The sequence below is a fragment of the Dendrobates tinctorius genome, unplaced genomic scaffold (genome assembly GCF_039654945.1).
Source record: "Dendrobates tinctorius isolate UK_male_01 unplaced genomic scaffold, ASM3965494v1 ptg000205l, whole genome shotgun sequence".
Lineage (NCBI taxonomy): Eukaryota > Metazoa > Chordata > Amphibia > Anura > Dendrobatidae > Dendrobates > Dendrobates tinctorius.
The window spans coordinates 330,084-351,517 of record NW_027361872.1 but is presented as its reverse complement, the minus strand read 5'-3'; the positions used below and the strand labels follow the sequence as shown (position 1 = coordinate 351,517).

General features: G+C 45.6%; 1 protein-coding gene and 1 long non-coding RNA gene across 4 annotated transcripts in view; one reads left to right on the top strand and one right to left on the bottom strand.

Annotated features, from left to right (window-relative positions):
* The window catches only part of LOC141057893 (uncharacterized), a 58,562-nt gene extending 42,693 nt beyond the window's left edge, over positions 1-15,869 (bottom strand). The window contains exon 1 of the long non-coding RNA XR_012222042.1: positions 15,807-15,869. This is a non-coding gene — a long non-coding RNA (uncharacterized lncRNA). The remainder of the gene's footprint in view (positions 1-15,806) is intronic.
* Positions 1-21,434, top strand: part of PRKCE (protein kinase C epsilon) — a 483,682-nt gene that overhangs the window by 414,702 nt on the left and 47,546 nt on the right. The gene's annotated exons all lie outside the window — the stretch shown is intronic.

Here is a 21,434-nt window from a genome sequence, read left to right as displayed (position 1 = left end):
CTCCTATATATTGTACAGACCTCACTCTCAGCCTCCATATATCGTACAGACCGCACTCTCAACCTCCTATATATCGTACAGACCGCACTCTCAACCTCCTATATATCGTACAGACCGCACTCTCAGCCTCCTATATATCATACAAACCGCACTCTCATCCTCCTATATATTGTACAGACCGCACTCTCATCCTCCTATATATCGTACAGACCGCACTCTCAGCCTCCTATATATCGTACAGACTGCACTTTCAGCCTCCTATATATCGCACAGACCGCGCTCTCATCCTCCTATATATCGTACAGACTGCGCTCTCAGCCGCCTATATATCGTACAGACCTCACTCTCATCCTCATATATCATACAGACCGCACTCTCAGCCTCCTATATATCATACAGACCGCGCTCTCATCCTCCTATATATTGTACAGATCACACTCTCAGCCTCCTGTATACCGTACCGATCGCACTCTCATCCTCCTACATATCGTACAGACCACACTCTCAGCCTCCTATATATCGTACAGACCGCACTCTTAGCCTCCTATATATTGTACAGATCGCACTCTCAGCCTCCTATATATCGTACAGACCGCACTCTCATCCTCCTATATATCGTACAGACCGCACTCTCAGCCTCCTATATATCGCACAGACCTCGCTCTCATCCTCCTATATATCGTACAGACTGCACTCTCAGCCTCCTATATATCGCACAGACCTCGCTCTCGTCCTCCTATATATCGTACAGACTGCACTCTCAGCCTCCTATATATCGTACAGACCGCACTCTCAGCCTCCTATATATCGTACAGACTGCACTCTCAGCCTCCTATATATCGCACAGACCTCGCTCTCATCCTCCTATATATCGTACAGACTGCACTCTCAGCCTCCTATATATCGCACAGACCGCACTCTCAGCCTCCTATATATCGTACAGACCGCACTCTCAGCCTCCTATATATCGCACAGACCGCATTCTCAGCCTCCTATATATCGTACAGACCGCACACTCATCCTCCTATATATCGTACAGACCGCACTCTCAGCCTCCTATATATCGTACAGACCGAAGTCTCAGCCTCCTATATATCGTACAGACCGCACTCTCATCCTCCTATATATCGTACAGACCTCACTCTCATCCTCCTATATATCGTACAGACCGCACTCTCATCCTCCTATATATCGCACAGACCTCGCTCTCGTCCTCCTATATATCGTACAGACTGCACTCTCAGCCTCCTATATATCGTACAGACCGCACTCTCAGCCTCCTATATATCGCACAGACCGCATTCTCAGCCTCCTATATATCGTACAGACCGCACTCTCATCCTCCTATATATCGTACAGACCGCACTCTCAGCCTCCTATATATCGTACAGACCGAAGTCTCAGCCTCCTATATATCGTACAGACCGCACTCTCATCCTCCTATATATCGTACAGACTGCACTCTCAGCCTCCTATATATTGTACAGATCGCACTCTCAGCCTCCTATATATCGTACAGACCGCACTCTCAGCCTCCAATATATCGTACAGACCGCACTCTCAGCCTCCTATATATCGTACAGACCGCACTCTCAGCCTCCTATATATCGTACAGACCGCACTCTCAGCCTCCTATATATCGTACAGACCGCACTCTCAGCCTCCTATATATCGTACAGACCGCACTCTCAGCCTCCATATATCGTACAGACCGCACTCTCAACCTCCTATATATTGTACAGACCGCACTCTCATCCTCCTATATATTGTACAGATCACACTCTCAGCCTCCTATATATCGTACAGACTGCACTCTCAGCCTCCTATATATCGCACAGACCTCGCTCTCATCCTCCTATATATCGTACAGACTGCACTCTCAGCCTCCTATATATCGCACAGACCGCACTCTCAGCCTCCTATATATCGTACAGACCGCACTCTCAGCCTCCTATATATCGCACAGACCGCATTCTCAGCCTCCTATATATCGCACAGACCGCACTCTCAGCCTCCTATATATCGTACAGACCGCACTCTCATCCTCCTATATATCGTACAGACCGCACTCTCAGCCTCCTATATATCGTACAGACCGAAGTCTCAGCCTCCTATATATCGTACAGACCGCACTCTCATCCTCCTATATATCGTACAGACCTCACTCTCAGCCTCCTATATATCGTACAGACTGCACTCTCAGCCTCCTATATATCGTACAGACCGCACCCTCAGCCTCCTATATATCGTACAGACCACCACACTCTCAGCCTCCTATATATTGTACAGATCGCACTCTCAGCCTCCTATATATCGTACAGACCGCACTCTCAGCCTCCTATATATCGTACAGATCGCACTCTCAGCCTCCTATATATCGTACAGACCGCACTCTCAGCCTCCTATATATCGTACAGACCGCACTCTCAGCCTCCTATATATCGTACAGACCGCACTCTCAGCCTCCTATATATCGTACAGACCGCACTCTCAGCCTACTATATATCGTACAGACCGCACTCTCAGCCTCCTATATATCGTACAGACCGCACTCTCAACCTATATATCGTACAGACCGCACTCTCAGCCTCCTATATATCGTACAGACCACACTCTCAGCCTCCTATATATCGTACAGACCGCACTCTCAACCTCCTATATATCGTACAGACCGCACTCTCATCCTCCTATATATCCTACAGACCGCACTCTCAGCCTCCTATATATCATACAGACCGCACTCTCAGCCTCCTATATATCATACAGACCGCACTCTCAGCCTCCTATATATCGTACAGACCGCACTCTCAGCCTCCTATATATTGTACAGACCGCACTCTCAACCTCCTATATATCGTACAGACCGCACTCTCATCCTCCTATATATCATACAGACCGCACTCTCAGCCTCCTATATATCATGCACACCGCACTCTCAGCCTCCTATATATCATACAGACCGCACTCTCAGCCTCCTATATATCGTACAGACCGCACTCTCAGCCTCCTATATATTGTACAGACCTCACTCTCAGCCTCCTATATATCGTACAGACCGCACTCTCAGCCTCCTATATATGGTACAGATCGCACTCTCAGCCTCCTATATATCGTACAGACCGCACTCTCAGCCTCCTATATATCATACAGACCACACTCTCAGCCTCTTATATATAGTACAGATCACAGTCTCAGCCTCCTATATATCGTACAGACCGCACTCTCAGCCTCCTATATATTGTACAGATCGCACTCTCAGCCTCCTATATATCGTACAGACCGCACTCTCAACCTCCTATATATCGTACAGACCGCACTCTCAACCTCCTATATATCTTACAGATCGCACTCTCAGCCTCCTATATATTGTACAGATCGCACTCTCAGCCTCCTATATATTGTACAGATCACACTCTCAGCCTCCTATATATTGTACAGATCGCACTCTCAGCCTCCTATATATCGTACAGACCGCACTCTCAACCTCCTATATATCTTACAGATCGCACTCTCAGCCTCCTATATATTGTACAGACCGCACTCGCAACCTCCTATATATCGTACAGACCGCACTCTCATCCTCCTATATATTGTACAGATCGCACTCTCAGCCTCCTATATATTGTACAGATCGCACTCTCAGCCTCCTATATATCGTACAGACCGCACTCTCATCCTCCTATATATCGTACAGACCGCACTCTCAGCCTCCTATATATCGTACAGACCGAAGTCTCAGCCTCCTATATATCGTACAGACCGCACTCTCATCCTCCTATATATCGTACAGACCTCACTCTCAGCCTCCTATATCGTACAGACTGCACCCTCAGCCTCCTATATATCGTACAGACCACCACACTCTCAGCCTCCTATATATTGTACAGATCGCACTCTCAGCCTCCTATATATCGTACAGACCGCACCCTCAGCCTCCTATATATCGTACAGACCACCACACTCTCAGCCTCCTATATATTGTACAGATCGCACTCTCAGCCTCCTATATATCGTACAGACCGCACTCTCAGCCTCCTATATATCGTACAGATCGCACTTTCAGCCTCCTATATATCGTACAGACCGCACTCTCAGCCTCCTATATATCGTACAGACCGCACTCTCAGCCTCCTATATATCGTACAGACCGCACTCTCAGCCTACTATATATCGTACAGACCGCACTCTCAGCCTCCTATATATCGTACAGACCACACTCTCAGCCTCCTATATATCGTACAGACCGCACTCTCAACCTATATATCGTACAGACCGCACTCTCAGCCTCCTATATATCGTACAGACCACACTCTCAGCCTCCTATATATCGTACAGACCGCACTCTCAACCTCCTATATATCGTACAGACCGCACTCTCATCCTCCTATATATCCTACAGACCGCACTCTCAGCCTCCTATATATCATACAGACCGCACTCTCAGCCTCCTATATATCATACAGACCGCACTCTCAGCCTCCTATATATCGTACAGACCGCACTCTCAGCCTCCTATATATTGTACAGACCGCACTCTCAACCTCCTATATATCGTACAGACCGCACTCTCATCCTCCTATATATCATACAGACCGCACTCTCAGCCTCCTATATATCATACAGACCGCACTCTCAGCCTCCTATATATCATACAGACCGCACTCTCAGCCTCCTATATATCGTACAGACCGCACTCTCAGCCTCCTATATATTGTACAGACCTCACTCTCAGCCTCCTATATATCGTACAGACCGCACTCTCAGCCTCCTATATATGGTACAGATCGCACTCTCAGCCTCCTATATATCGTACAGACCGCACTCTCAGCCTCCTATATATCATACAGACCACACTCTCAGCCTCTTATATATAGTACAGATCACAGTCTCAGCCTCCTATATATCGTACAGACCGCACTCTCAGCCTCCTATATATTGTACAGATCGCACTCTCAGCCTCCTATATATCGTACAGACCGCACTCTCAACCTCCTATATATCGTACAGACCGCACTCTCAACCTCCTATATATCTTACAGATCGCACTCTCAGCCTCCTATATATTGTACAGATCGCACTCTCAGCCTCCTATATATCGTACAGACCGCACTCTCATCCTCCTATATATTGTACAGATCACACTCTCAGCCTCCTATATATTGTACAGATCGCACTCTCAGCCTCCTATATATCGTACTGACCGCACTCTCAACCTCCTATATATCTTACAGATCGCACTCTCAGCCTCCTATATATTGTACAGATCGCACTCTCAGCCTCCTATATATCGTACAGACCGCACTCTCATCCTCCTATATATTGTACAGATCACACTCTCAACCTCCTATATATCTTACAGATCGCACTCTCAGCCTCCTATATATTGTACAGACCGCACTCGCAACCTCCTATATATCGTACAGACCGCACTCTCATCCTCCTATATATTGTACAGATCGCACTCTCAGCTTCCTATATATTGTACAGATCGCACTCTCAGCCTCCTATATATCGTACAGACCGCACTCTCATCCTCCTATATATCGTACACACCGCACTCTCAGTCTCCTATATATCGTACAGACCGCTCTCTCAGCCTCCTATATATTGTACAGATCGCACTCTCAGCCTCCTATATATCGTACAGACCGCACTCTCATCCTCCTATATATTGTACAGATCACACTCTCAGCCTCCTATATATCGTACAGACCGCACTCTCAGCCTCCTATATATCATACAGACCGCACTCTCAGCCTCCTATATATCGTACAGACCTCACTCTCAGCCTCCTATATATCGTACAGATCGCACTCTCAGCCTCCTATATATCGTACAGACCGCACTCTCAACCTCCTATATATCGTACAGACCGCACTCTCAACCTCCTATATATTGTACAGATCACACTCTCAGCCTCCTATATATTGTACAGATCACATTCTCAGCCTCCTATGTATCGTACAGACCGCACTCTCAGCCTCCTATATATCGTACAGACCGCACTCTCAACCTCCTATATATCGTACAGACCGCACTCTCAACCTCCTATATATCGTACAGACCGCACTCTCAACCTCCTATATATTGTACAGATCACACTCTCAGCCTCCTATATATTGTACAGATCACACTCTCATCCTCCTATATATCGTACAGACCGCACTCTCAGCCTCCTATATATCGTACAGACCGCGCTCTCATCCTCCTATATATCGTACAAACCGCACTCAGCCTCCCATATATTGTACAGATCGCACTCTCAGCCTCCTATATATCGTACAGACCGCACTCTCAACCTCCTATATATCGTACAGACCGCACTCTCAGCCTCCTATATATCATACAGACCGCACTCTCAGCCTCCTATATATTGTACAGACTGCACTCTCAGCCTCCTATATATCGTACAGACCGCACTCTCAGCCTCCTATATATTGTACAGACCGCGCTCTCAGCCTCCTATATATCATACAGACTGCACTCTCAGCCTCCTATATATCGTACAGACCGCACTCTCAGCCTCCTATATATCATACAGACCGCACTCTCAGCCTCCTATATATCATACAGACCGCACTCTCAGCCTCCTATATATTGTACAGACCGCGCTCTCAGCCTCCTATATATCATACAGACTGCACTCTCAGCCTCCTATATATCGTACAGACCGCACTCTCAGCCTCCTATATATCATACAGACCGCACGCTCAGCCTCCTATATATCGTACAGTCCGCGCTCTCAGCCTCCTATATATCGTACAGACCGCACTCTCAGCCTCCTATATATCATACCGACCGCACTCTCAGCCTCCTATATATCATACAGACCGCACTCTCAGCCTCCTATATATCGTACAGACCGCACTCTCAGCCTCCTATATATTGTACAGATCACACTCTCAGCCTCCTATATATCGTACAGACCGCGCTCTCAGCCTCCCATATATTGTACAGATCGCACTCTCAGCCTCCTATATATCGTACAGACCGCACTCTCAGCCTCCTATATATTGTACAGATCACACTCTCAGCCTCCTATATATCGTACAGACCGCGCTCTCAGTCTCCTATATATCGTACAGACCGCACTCTCAGCCTCCTATATATCGTACAGATCACACTCTCAGCCTCCTATATATCGTACAGACCGCACTCTCAGCCTCCTATATATTGTACAGATCACACTCTCAGCCTCCTATATATCATACAGACCGCACTCTCAGCCTCCTATATATTGTACAGATCACACTCTCAGCCTCCTATATATCGTACAGACCGCGCTCTCAGCCTCCTATATATCGTACAGACCGCACTCTCAGCCTCCTATATATCGTACAGACCGCACTCTCAGCCTCCTATATATCGTACAGACCACCACACTCTCAGCCTCCTATATATCGTACAGATCACACTCTCAGCCTCCTATATATCGTACAGACCACGCTCTCAGCCTCCTATGTATCGTACAGACCACCACACTCTCAGCCTCCTATATATTGTACAGATCACACTCTCAGCCTCCTATATATCGTACAGACCGCACTCTCAGCCTCCTATATATTGTACAGATCACACTCTCAGCCTCCTATATATCGTACAGACCGCACTCTCAGCCTCCTATATATCGTACCGACCACCACACTCTCAGCCTCCTATATATCGTACAGATCACACTCTCAGCCTCCTATGTATCGTACAGACCACCACACTCTCAGCCTCCTATATATCGTACAGATCACACTCTCAGCCTCCTATATATCGTACAGACCGCACTCTCAGCCTCCTATATATCGTACAGACCGCACTCTCAGCCTCCTATATATCGTATAGACCGCACTCTCATCCTATATATCGTACAGACCGCACTCTCAGCCTCCTATATATCGTACAGACTGCACTCTCATCCTCCTATATATCGTACAGACCGCACTCTCAGCCTCCTATATATCGTACAGACTGCGCTCTCAGCCTCCTATATATTGTACAGACCGCACTCTCAGCCTCCTATATATCGTACAGACTGCACTCTCATCCTCCTATATATCGTACAGACCGCACTCTCAGCCTCCTATATATCGTACAGACTGCGCTCTCAGCCTCCTATATATTGTACAGACCTCACTCTCAGCCTCCTATATATCGTACAGACCACACTCTCAGCCTCCTATATATCGTACAGACCGCACTCTCAGCCTCCTATATATCGTACAGACTGCACTCTCAGCCTCCTATATATCGTACAGACTGCGCTCTCAGCCTCCTATATATTGTACAGACCGCACTCTCAGCCTCCTATATATCGTACAGACCGCACTCTCAGCCTCCTATATATCGTACAGACCGCACTCTCAGCCTCCTATATATCGTACAGACCGCACTCTCATCCTCCTATATATCGTACAGACCGCACTCTCAGCCTCCTATATATCGTACAGACTGCGCTCTCAGCCTCCTATATATTGTACAGACCTCACTCTCAGCCTCCTATATATCGTACAGACCACACTCTCAGCCTCCTATATATCGTACAGACCGCACTCTCAGCCTCCTATATATCGTACAGACCGCACTCTCATCCTCCTATATATTGTACAGATCACACTCTCAGCCTCCTATATATCGTACAGACCGCACTCTCAGCCTCCTATATATCGTACAGACTGCACTCTCAGCCTCCTATATATTGTACAGATCACACTCTCATCCTATATATCGTACAGACCGCACTCTCAGCCTCCCATATATTGTACAGACCGCACTCTCAGCCTCCTATATATCGTACAGACTGCACTCTCATCCTCCTATATATCGTACCGACCACCACACTCTCAGCCTCCTATATATCGTACAGACCACGCTCTCAGCCTCCTATGTATCGTACAGACCACCACACTCTCAGCCTCCTATATATCGTACAGATCACACTCTCAGCCTCCTATATATCGTACAGACCGCACTCTCAGCCTCCTATATATCGTACCGACCACCACACTCTCAGCCTCCTATATATCGTACAGACCACGCTCTCAGCCTCCTATGTATCGTACAGACCACCACACTCTCAGCCTCCTATATATCGTACAGATCACACTCTCAGCCTCCTATATATCGTACAGACCGCACTCTCAGCCTCCTATATATCGTACAGACCGCACTCTCAGCCTCCTATATATCGTATAGACCGCACTCTCATCCTATATATCGTACAGACCGCACTCTCAGCCTCCTATATATCGTACAGACTGCACTCTCATCCTCCTATATATCGTACAGACCGCACTCTCAGCCTCCTATATATCGTACAGACTGCGCTCTCAGCCTCCTATATATTGTACAGACCTCACTCTCAGCCTCCTATATATTGTACAGACCACACTCTCAGCCTCCTATATATCGTACAGACTGCACTCTCATCCTCCTATATATCGTACAGACCGCACTCTCAGCCTCCTATATATCGTACAGACCGCGCTCTCAGCCTCCTATATATTGTACAGACCTCACTCTCAGCCTCCTATATATCGTACAGACCACACTCTCAGCCTCCTATATATCGTACAGACCGCACTCTCAGCCTCCTATATATCGTACAGACCGCACTCTCATCCTCCTATATATTGTACAGATCACACTCTCAGCCTCCTATATATCGTACAGACCGCACTCTCAGCCTCCTATATATCGTACAGACTGCACTCTCAGCCTCCTATATATTGTACAGATCACACTCTCATCCTATATATCGTACAGACCGCACTCTCAGCCTCCCATATATTGTACAGACCGCACTCTCAGCCTCCTATATATCGTACAGACTGCACTCTCATCCTCCTATATATCGTACAGACCGCACTCTCAGCCTCCTATATATCGTACAGACCGCGCTCTCAGTCTCCTATATATTGTACAGACCTCACTCTCAGCCTCCTATATATCGTACAGACCACACTCTCAGCCTCCTATATATCGTACAGACCGCACTCTCAGCCTCCTATATATCGTACAGACCGCACTCTCAGCCTCCTATATATTGTACAGATCACACTCTCAGCCTCCTATATATCGTACAGACCTCACTCTCAGCCTCCTATATACCGTACAGACCTCACTCTCAGCCTCCTATATATCGTACAGACCGCACTCTCAGCCTCCTATATATCGTACAGACCACCACACTCTCAGCCTCCTATATATTGTACAGACCGCACTCTCAGCCTCCTATATACCGTACAGACCTCACTCTCAGCCTCCTATATATCGTACAGACCACACTCTCAGCCTCCTATATATCGTACAGACCGCACTCTCAGCCTCCTATATATCGTACAGACCGCACTCTCATCCTCCTATATATTGTACAGATCACACTCTCAGCCTCCTATATATCGTACAGACTGCACTCTCAGCCTCCTATATATCGTACAGACTGCACTCTCAGCCTCCTATATATTGTACAGATCACACTCTCATCCTATATATCGTACAGACCGCACTCTCAGCCTCCCATATATTGTACATATCATACTCTCAGCCTCCTATATATCGTACAGACTGCACTCTCATCCTCCTATATATCGTACAGACCGCACTCTCAGCCTCCTATATATCGTACAGACTGCACTCTCAGCCTCCTATATATCGTACAGACCGCACTCTCATCCTCCTATATATCGTACAGACCACACTCTCAGCCTCCTATATATCGTACAGATCGCGCTCTCAGCCTCCTATATATTGTACAGACCTCACTCTCAGCCTCCTATATATCGTACAGACCACACTCTCAGCCTCCTATATATCGTACAGACCGCACTCTCAGCCTCCTATATATCGTACAGACCGCACTCTCATCCTCCTATATATTGTACAGATCACACTCTCAGCCTCCTATATATCGTACAGACCGCACTCTCAGCCTCCTATATATCGTACAGACCGCGCTCTCAGCCTCCTATATATTGTACAGACCTCACTCTCAGCCTCCTATATATCGTACAGACCGCACTCTCAGCCTCCTATATATCGTACAGACCGCACTCTCAGCCTCCTATATATCGTACAGACCGCACTCTCAGCCTCCTATATATCGTACAGACCGCGCTCTCAGCCTCCTATATATTGTACAGATCACACTCTCAGCCTCCTATATATCGTACAGACCGCACTCTCAGCCTCCTATATATCGTACAGACCACCACTCTCAGCCTCCTATATATTGTACAGACCGCACTCTCAGCCTCCTATAACAGATACTTTCTATAATAGGTTGAGAGTGTGGTATGTACAGTATATAGGATGCCGATATTGCGGTATGTATGGCATATTGGCCTCATATATGACATACAGGCTGTCGGCCTCCTATAAGACATACAAAGTGTCAGCCTCCTATGAGACATCCAGACTGTCGCCCTCTTAGATACTGTACAAACCGCACTCTCTGCCTATGTACGGCATATAGGTGGATGATAGTGTGGTCTGTATGGTCGGTATACAGGCCTCATATGACATATTAGGCCATATAAGAGTGTGGTGTGTGCATCTTATGTAGGAGGCAAAAATGGGGCCCCAAATGCTAACATATTGCACATCACACAGAAGTATTTCGATTGCATTTACATGCGCTGAGTTCAGAACGCTAAATGAGTGCGATCGACAATATTGAAGTCGTTCAACACTTGTTTCCCGGCCTCTTTCCACCGTCTGAGAAAGAATGATGGGGACAGAACAATCACTAATGGATCAGTCTGTCCCCATACAGTATCATGTTATCAGCAGCACATCTATAGTTTACACCCCATAGTCCTCCATATAATATAATGTGCCCCATAGTTCTCCATATATTAAAATACACTCCTCAGTCCTCCATATAGTATAATACACTCCCCATAGTCCTCCATATAGTATAATACACTCCTCATAGCCCTCCATATATTAAAATACACTCAGTCCTCCATATAATATAATACACTCCTCCATATATTAAAATACACTGCTCAGTCCTCCATATAGTATAATACACTCCTCATAGTGCTCCATATAGTATAATACACCACCAGTCATCCATGTAGTACAATTCACTTCCCATAGTATAATGCATCCCATAGTTCTTCATATAGTATAATGTATTTCCCATAGTCCTTGATACAGTATAATGCATCCCACATATAGTATAATGCAGCCACTCCATAGAGCATAATGCAGCCACCCCACAGAGTATAATGCAGCCCCGCCATACAATATAACGTAACCTCCATAGAATATAATGCACCCCCCCTTATAGTATAATGCAGTCACCCTTTAGAGCATAATGTAGCCACCCCACAGAATATAATGTAACCCCCATAGACTATAATGCAGCCCCCCTCATATAGTATAATGCAGCCCCTCCATAGAATATATGGCAGCCCTTTATATAGAATAATGTAGCCCCTCTATAGAATACAATGTAGCCCTCGTCATATAGTATAATACAGCCCCAATAGAATATAATGTAGTCCCCTCATAAAGTATAATAAAACCCCCATACAATATAATCTCGCCCCCCATAAAATATAATGCAGCCCCCCATAGAATACAATGTAGCCTCCTCATATAGTATAATGTAGCCCCTTCATATAGTATGATGCAATCACCTCCCATAGAATATAATAAAGATAATACAGCCCCCCCATAGAATATAATGTAGCCACGAATAGAATATAATACAGCCCACCTCCCCATAGAATATAATGTAGCCCCCCATATTACATAACACAGCCTCCCCCATAGAATATAATGTATAATGTACCCCCCTATGGTATATAACACTGCCACATAGTATATAGCACAGCCATAAAGTATATAACACAGCCCCACATGGTATATAACACAGCCCCACATGGTATATAGCACAGCCCCACATGGTATATGGCACAGCACCATGGTATATAGCACAGCCCCACATGGTATACAGCACAGTACCACAGGGTATACAGCACAGCCCCCCATTGGTATACAGCACAGCCCCACATGGTATACAGCACAGGCCCATGGTATACGGTACAGCCCCACATGGTATACAGCACAGCGCCATGGTAAACAGCACAGCACCGTGGTATACAGCACAGCCCCACATGCAGTGGCGTAACTACAAAGTTATGGGCCCCGGTGCAAACCTTCAAATAAGGCCACTCCATGCCAAAATACACGCACATCTCCGCTTCGTACACCTTGTACATGCGTAGTTCCGCTCTATACACCTCGCACATGTGCGGCTTCGCTCCATACACGCACAGCTCCGCTCCGTACACACGTGGCTCCGCTCCGTACATATCGTACACACGCGGCCCTGCTCCATACACCTCGTACACACGCGGCTCCGCTCTGTACACACGTGGCTCCTCTCTGTCCGCCTTGTAAACACGCGGCTCCTCTCCATACACACGCGGCTCCGCTCCGTACACCTCATACACATGCGGCTCCGCTCCGTACACCTCGTACACACATGGCTCCGCTCCGTACACCTCGTACACACACGGCTCCGTTCCGTACACCTCGTACACACACGGATCCTCTCCGTACACCTCGTACACACACGGCTCCTCTCCGTAAACGTTGTACACACACGGCTCCTCTCCGTACCACTGTGGGGCCCCAAGAGGTATATGGCGCATGGTCACTACTGACCTCTACTGAGCTCACTACTGACCTCTGCCACACTGTATACTGATAGTATGGCGCTTCATTGCCAGCCTGAGATCGCCTGCACCCACAATGTCGATCTATCCCCGCACCGATGCCTGGCGGCTCCTCTGCTGTGTGTACAGGAGTGAGCAGTAGCTGAGGCTTTCTGGAGACTCTCCCCGGCCCGTTCTTGAGAGGAGCAGCTGTTCGGGCGGTGGTGAGAGCGGCGGAGGCGCTGGAGGAGCAGCACACGGCCCGCGCATAACACGTGTGTAGATGGGAGAAGCCGTGGGCCCGGAGTGTGGCACAGGGCGCCCTGCAGCCGGGACTCCTGTGCTGCCGCCGAAGAGTGGGGTATGCGCGGCGCCACGCTATGGTATGTGCACACGCGTCCTGGCTGCAAATCATGGGACGCGCTCTTAAAGGGCCACCTCTTTTAAAGGGGCAGCATTTTTAAAGGACCCCAGCAACCCTCGGGGCCCACCGGGCATTTACCCGGTACCCTGCCAGGCCAGACCGAGTCTGGCGCCTTCACATATCAGAGACCTGGAGCAGTCTGCAAAAGAAGAGAGGTCCAAAATTCCAGTTGAGAGGTATAAGAAGCTTGTTTATGGTTATAGGAAGCGATTGGTTGCAGCTATTTATTCCAAAGGGTGTGCAACCAAATGTTAATTGAGGGTGCCAACAATTTTGTCCTGCCCTTTTCTGGGGTTTTGTGAGAAATGATGCCCAATTTGCCTTTTTTTCTCAGTTTGTTTTTCTGTTATTCCAATACACAAAGGAAATAAACATGTGTATAACAAAACATGTGAAACTGCAATAATTTTCTAGGGGAAATACTCAATTTTCTGCTTCAATTTTAAGGGTGCCAACACTTTTGGCCATGACTGTATAATCATGATAAGAAAATATTTTGTTCAGAATTTTAGAGATTCAGATGACACTTTTTGTTTCCCACTTTTTATATCTGGTTTTTGAATTTAGGGAAGCTATAACTGTCTTTTATAGAAATATTAATTATAAAATCATGACACTTATATCTCCCTGATAAAGCCTGCACCATGCGCGGTCCTGAACTGTATCTGATCACTTCCTATGTAACTTGTTTGTAAGCATTTTATTCTCATTAATATTTGATTAGCGATATGCTTGTGCCAGTTTCCATTCTTAGAACCCTTGCTCCGTTTGTTTTCCTTCAGCTTGGATCTGTGTTATGTGCACGGTCCTCGTCTAGTGAAGGTCATGAATAAACCTATTGATAGCTCAGGTATTTTTTATGACAGGACTGCACACCTGTGTGAACAGATCATAGTAAGTCAGCGCATCATCTGTGTTATAAAGGAAATGTTTATGGAATTCTTGTTTGCTTTTCCCACTCTTGACCCGGGTGTTCTTCTCGTTGAGGTCATGTCGAAGGAATTTGTTGGCTCATTCCATGCAACAGCCTCAGTCCTCCTATATGATCTGTGCAGCCTTAATATAGAACTCAAACAGCACCTACACAGTACCCATGCGTCCTGGAAAGTTTGAATCTAGTCCACAAAACAGTACCCGTATGTGACCCACACGACTTGATTATAGTACACACAGGCGGTGGCATATCATGAGTGTGGCCATAAGGTAGGTTTCCATGGGCTCCAAATTTTGTGGGGTAAAATATCTTGCCTCACGCCCACAACGTTGGGACTTGGAGTAGATGAGTAGAGCAACCACTGGCTGCTTTGCCATAGCAGTTGTTACTTCATGTTCCTATGCATAGAACACCGGTAAAAATGAGTTTGGCATCAGCTGCTGCACTCTACATAGACAGCCACAGAGCTAACAAGGCTTTCAGTATAATAAAGTGAGCTTTATCATCTTGGTCACTGCCCATCCAGAGCACACCAGCTGATGACAACCTTATCTCAACTGCTGCGCTCAGCGTAAGCAATGACTAAAGGCCCCGTCACACTAAGCGACTTACCAGCGATCCCGACACCGATATCAAGGTGTCAAGATCGCTAGTAAGTCGCTATGTGATCGCTGGTGAGCTGTCACACAGACAGCTTCACCAGCGATCAGCACAGAGATGCCGAGCGCCCGGCATCGCTGGCCATCCCTGTAAAAAATAGAATCAAAATAAAAAATATAGTTATTCTCACCTTCCGAGGTCCCGTTCAGCCATCCTGCCTCTCTCCACGCTCCGGTCCCAGTGATCCTTTGCGAGAATGACCGCGAGATGTCGCGGTCTCGAGGGATAACAAAGTCTCGCGGTCATTCGTGCAAAGGATCACTGGGACCGGAGCGTGGAGAGAGGCAGGATGGCTGAACGGGACCTCGGAAGGTGAGAATAACTATATTTTTTATTTTTTTTTATTATTTTTTACACCTGATCGCTGGTCTCCCGCCTGTCACACACAGCGATGCGTGCTGGCCAGCGGGAGATCAGCGACCAAAGAAATGTCCAGAGGTTTCTTCCAGCGATCAGCGATACCGGCAAGGGGGGCCGCTCGCTGATCGCTGTCACACACAGCGATCTCGCTGGTGAGATCGCTGTTACGTCACAAAAGTTGTGACTCAGCAGCGATCTCGCTACCGAGATCGCTTAGTGTGACGGGGCCTTAAGGTTAGGACTAGGGTCAGGGCTAGGGTAAAGGCTAAGGTTAGGACTAGGGTCAGGGCTAGGGTAAAGGCTAAGGTTAGGACTAGGGTCAGGGCTAGGGTAAAGGCTAAGGTTAGAACTAGGGTTAGGGCTAGTGCTATGGTTCTGGCTAGGGTTAGGGTTAGGATTTAGGGATACAATTAAGTTTAAATTGAACAATAATGTCTGTAAAGCACTGTGTAATTAATAGCGCTATATAAATTACTACTTAAATAAATAAATAAAAACCTGTTAAAAGGTTTGGCCAATAAGAGATACGGCCACCTCCTTTCAGGGCTGAAATACAGCATTCCATAATGTTGTATATCTGCCCCCAACCCGACTTCTCAGAAGAAAAATAACTTTTATTATACTCACCTGCTTGGCGGTCCAGTATGAGGGTTTCGCTCGTCTTTGTCTGGCGCCTCCAATCTTCAGAGAGACGGCTGTAACCGCACCCACGGTGCTGACTGACAGCCGGTTCCAATCCAGAGCAAGTGTCAGTCAAGGCTGAGGAAGCGATTACAGACGCCGTTCTGTATACTCAGAGCGATGGTGACTACACCACAACGCAACCAGGGAGAATAAAGTTCATTTTCTCCACAAAGCATTCGGCTAATTGAGGGCTCTGGGCAGGTTAATAATGCTGTTAACCTGCAGAGTAAACCCATCTCTGCAAGCTAATACCATTTTTTCTTGTGACAGGTTCCCTTTAACATTCTGCATCATGATTTATTTGCTGTGCGTTAGTTTAAAAAATGCTACATCTGTATGTCCCACACAGCTTGTATGTACAGTAATACACATACAGCACGTCTACAGTGCCCATATATGTCCCACACAGCTTGTATATAATACACACACAGCCTGTATACAGTGCCCACTATATACAGTCCCATATATGTGAAAGCTGAAATAGTCTAACTGTGTTGCATGTTTTGTGTCCGCTTTATTCTGCGTCCTCTTTCATCTGAACTCCGGAGGTATTGTCCTCCTTTTTCCTGAGTTTGCACTCTACCTGTGATATGTATTAGGGAGCTGGCTATTTGCATTTTGCTTTGGTCAGAAAGTCAAGAAATTAGAGTAATCTCCATAAATGGAATATATTTGTATGGTTTGCTTATGTAACGTACTGATAGCAGCCAGCACCACAATACAGTCACATCCAACGAAGCAACAAAAAGAATTATGTCACTATCCTTTAGAAAAGTCATCCAAATTCAACGTCACTTGAAAGGGAAAAGCCATCTCCTTGTTTGCTAAAACACATCCTGCTCCAAAGACATAATTTATGGTTCTTGAGTTGGCACAATGATGCTTCCTGTCCTAATCTAAGCATTCTGTTTAAAGTCTTTGTCGTGATTAGGAATGAGCTAAATTCATGTAGTTGCATAACCGGATTTCTGCATTTGGGAATATTTGCCGCCTCCTTTCATAGAATCATAGAATGTTAGAGTTGGAAGGGACCACCAGGGTCATCGTGTCTAATCCCCTCAATGCAGGATTCACTGAACCATCTCAGACAGAAGTCTAACCGGCCTCCATTTGAAGACATCCATTGAAAGAGAACTCACCACCTCTCATGGCAGCCTGTTCCACTCATTGATCACCCTCACTGTCATAACGTGACCACATTTTATTTAGCCCTAAAAAAATCTTACAGATAATGTTCAAGAAATATACATGAAACACAGGCAAAAAATATTTGCTAGTTCACGGTACTTATTCACCTACTGACCTGTGACTTCCTACCTGAACAGAGGCTTGAACACGGTCATGCAGCAATTCCATGATCGGCTAGCCGTGCTCCCATCCACACATTGTGCCATATTCCCTTCGTGATTGTAATCAAGGGGTGTCTCTAAGAGCGGACCCCTACCAATAATATTGTCATGGAATGCATGAGTCTATTATTACATGGGAATACACCTTTAACAGGAAACTCCCAAGTAAAAAAAATCCAAGTACAATTACTCATTAGGAGCTTCCTCCACCATTCAAAGCCTTATACAAGACCACATGCTTCGTCCTACGGCAGTGAATCGGTGTATGGCTATTGAAAATGTCCTGAAATGGGAAAAGTTTTCTACTTGGGTTCCATTCCAAATAAGTGTGTCCCAACATTGTTGACTGAGGTTCCCTGAGGGACCAGGGAAAATGATTCTGAGGTCCACCCTCACTCTTTACAGGACAGGTACATGTCCACTTTAATTGGATCTTTGTTTTTTTTTTATCATTCTACACACCAAACATATTCATAAGAAATAGACTCTAGGGACAAGTGGTTGGCTTCAAAGTCACCTGCAAATGAGGATGTCATAGGCAGGTCCTTGGGACATATTATTGTGGTTGTGCCAGAATCCTCTGGTATTCTGGTTGGCCAGACCCAATATTTTCCTAAACAATTGTTCAATGTTTGCAGAATGTCATTAATAAATTAAGAAAAAACAAGGTCCAAACAAGATATTCTCCAGACCACTAAAATAAATAATTCTGTAGATATTTGAGAAGAGAGAAGAAGATATAACAACTCATCTCGTCCTTACTCCCGAAATCTTGGTGATCCACTTATTAGCTGCCAATTTGAAGGAGTGTAGATTAATTTATATAGTGGGTCCATAGAACCCTTAAAACCCTTCACTCACTTCTCCAAACTTCCCGTTACTCATATGTTCGAAGAATTTAAGGGATGAGATGAATTTCCAGTCAAATTGGATCGCTTATGGGGAACTTAGACTTGGTTTGGTTTGTTTTAATTTAATTTATCTTAATATTTTTTTATCTTTATTTTCGTTCTTTGTATTTTGATTATGGTAGAACTGTTTCAAGGAAGAGCGCTTGACATCAGAAATTAAACCCTACTTCCTCATTTCTAGGGGCTTCATGGCCTTTCTACACACCTTGGCATGGTGGCACTTCTCACTGGACACGTACAATATATAGACTGGCATCTTATATACCGGATGTATTGCTTTAAAAAATAATTTTGCAGTGATGCAAAGCTTCATCTGATATGTAGAAGCATAATATTTAACTTAGATGACCCTGAGTACACACAAAACGCCTGAGGGAGAATGACATCACCAACTGCTTGTTGACATTTTTGAAGCATTCAACCATCAAGGCTTGATCTGACTTGAAGCCTCCTAATGCCATTGGTTCCTTCTATCATCTCGTATTTTTTATCTAATAAATGATTTCACTTAGACGGATTAAGAACACACACAGAAGACCCTTTACATTCATAGTTCACTGCCGATTGTTCCAAAGGCAATTTTTTTTTTTTCTTTTGTTTTCTTTGAGTATTTTGCTGTTGAAACTGTAAACGTGCAAGATAAAGTATCACGTGGGATCAAGTGTGATAAGACTTTCAAATGACTAGCATAGACTCTTAGAAAAAGATTGCATGACCTCCATGGTGGAGAACATGTTCTCAAATGCATGTACCAGACTTTACTTCCTTATATGTGTTTTATGGTAAGGTGTTGATAACTTCCTACTTATTGTAATTGCCAACTCTAGAACCCCCAATTTTTGAGAAAAGTTTGAGTGCCTGGATCTTAAGGCCCTCACTCACATCTGACCCTCAGATATCAGGAGGCTCGGCTAAAAGTCTACGGGGACCTACTAACTCTCTTCCAATAGATAATATTGGAGGAGATAAGGATCAGACACGGACTACCGATAATTTTGTTTTCAGCCTAGTAAGCTGAAGAGTCTGGCAGCTGCTCTCTTATTTATCTAATTATCTATTGTCACTGGGGGCCCTTAGGTATCCCCTGTCGATACATAAAGGGGTTGTCTCATGAAGATGACCCCTTTCTATATAACCTATTACAGAGGAGAGTCCCTATTGTGATCCTGACTATGAACCAAGGCTGAGAGCCTCTCTAGGAGTTATTACTCTCAATGGCTACATTAAATTATGACTGTGGGTAATACATTTATGGCAGGAGCTTACACTTGATAGAGAGGCTAATAATTGTGACGTTAGTGGCATTTAAATACAACATCTTCTACAGTAAAAAAGTAAATTTAAGCAATCATTTATCCGTCATGCTACTGTACGAGGGAGCTTTTTATGCCTCTAACACAGCAGACCGGCACTTCCTGATCTAGCCCACCGGTTCAACCAATTTGCTGCCTGAACAGCCTTCTTATCTACATGACTTGAGCTTAAAGGGGTTGTCCACTACTCGAACAACCCTTTCCAGCACCGTTCCAGTGGTGTCGGCACTATAGGACCCTTTACACATAGCGATATCGCTAGCGTGCCAATGATATTGTGACGCAGCAGCGATATCACTAGTGATATCGCTACATGTGATACTCACCTCCGACCAGCTCCCCCGCTGGTTATCGGTGATCGCGCAAGATCGGCCTGGTCCATTTCTCGTCGTCGGCTTCCTCCTGGCGCCGTCGAGCGAGCCATGGACGCGGGCGGAAGACGCACCCTCACCGCGTCTGACATGTAAGTGACGACCGCTGCTGCATCGCTAGTGAGATCTGCCTGTTTGGCAGCTCACTAGCGACCATTTAGCGATGCACCAGCGATCCTGACCGGGTCGTATCGTGGTCGGGATCGCTGGTGCATTGCTAAATGTAACGGGGCCTTAACTCTTCTGGAGGAAGTGAGAAAACAGCAGCTCTGACTTCCTCCAGCTGTTAGTGATTCGTCAAAAGATGAGGAGAGTGAAGTCACCACTGATTGGCCACAGAGATCGCATGACATAACAATGTCACGCAATCACCGGGAGAACTAGTGCTGACACCAGAGGTGAATTTGTTAATATTTTGCAAGTGGGAAAACTAGTGATTCAGAGGGGGTTGTTTAAGTTCCATAAATGCAGTATGCAAGAACATGCTAGATTTGGTAATTTGCATTTGGTAAACCATGTTGTTTTGTAACAAAACTTAGACTTTAATGGAGTGTAAAATGTCATTGAAATGTATGTCTAATTGTAACAGAGACCTATAATTATAAGCTAATCCATAATAACTGTAAACACTAAAAGCTATTGACACCGTTATCATGGAAAAAAATTATTGTTAAATATGTGAGTAGTTATTTTTAGGTATTAACCTTTCACTAGGTTTCAGTCTGGTATTTTCATTTCTTCATTCATTTTCAACCCCCTGATCTGTAATT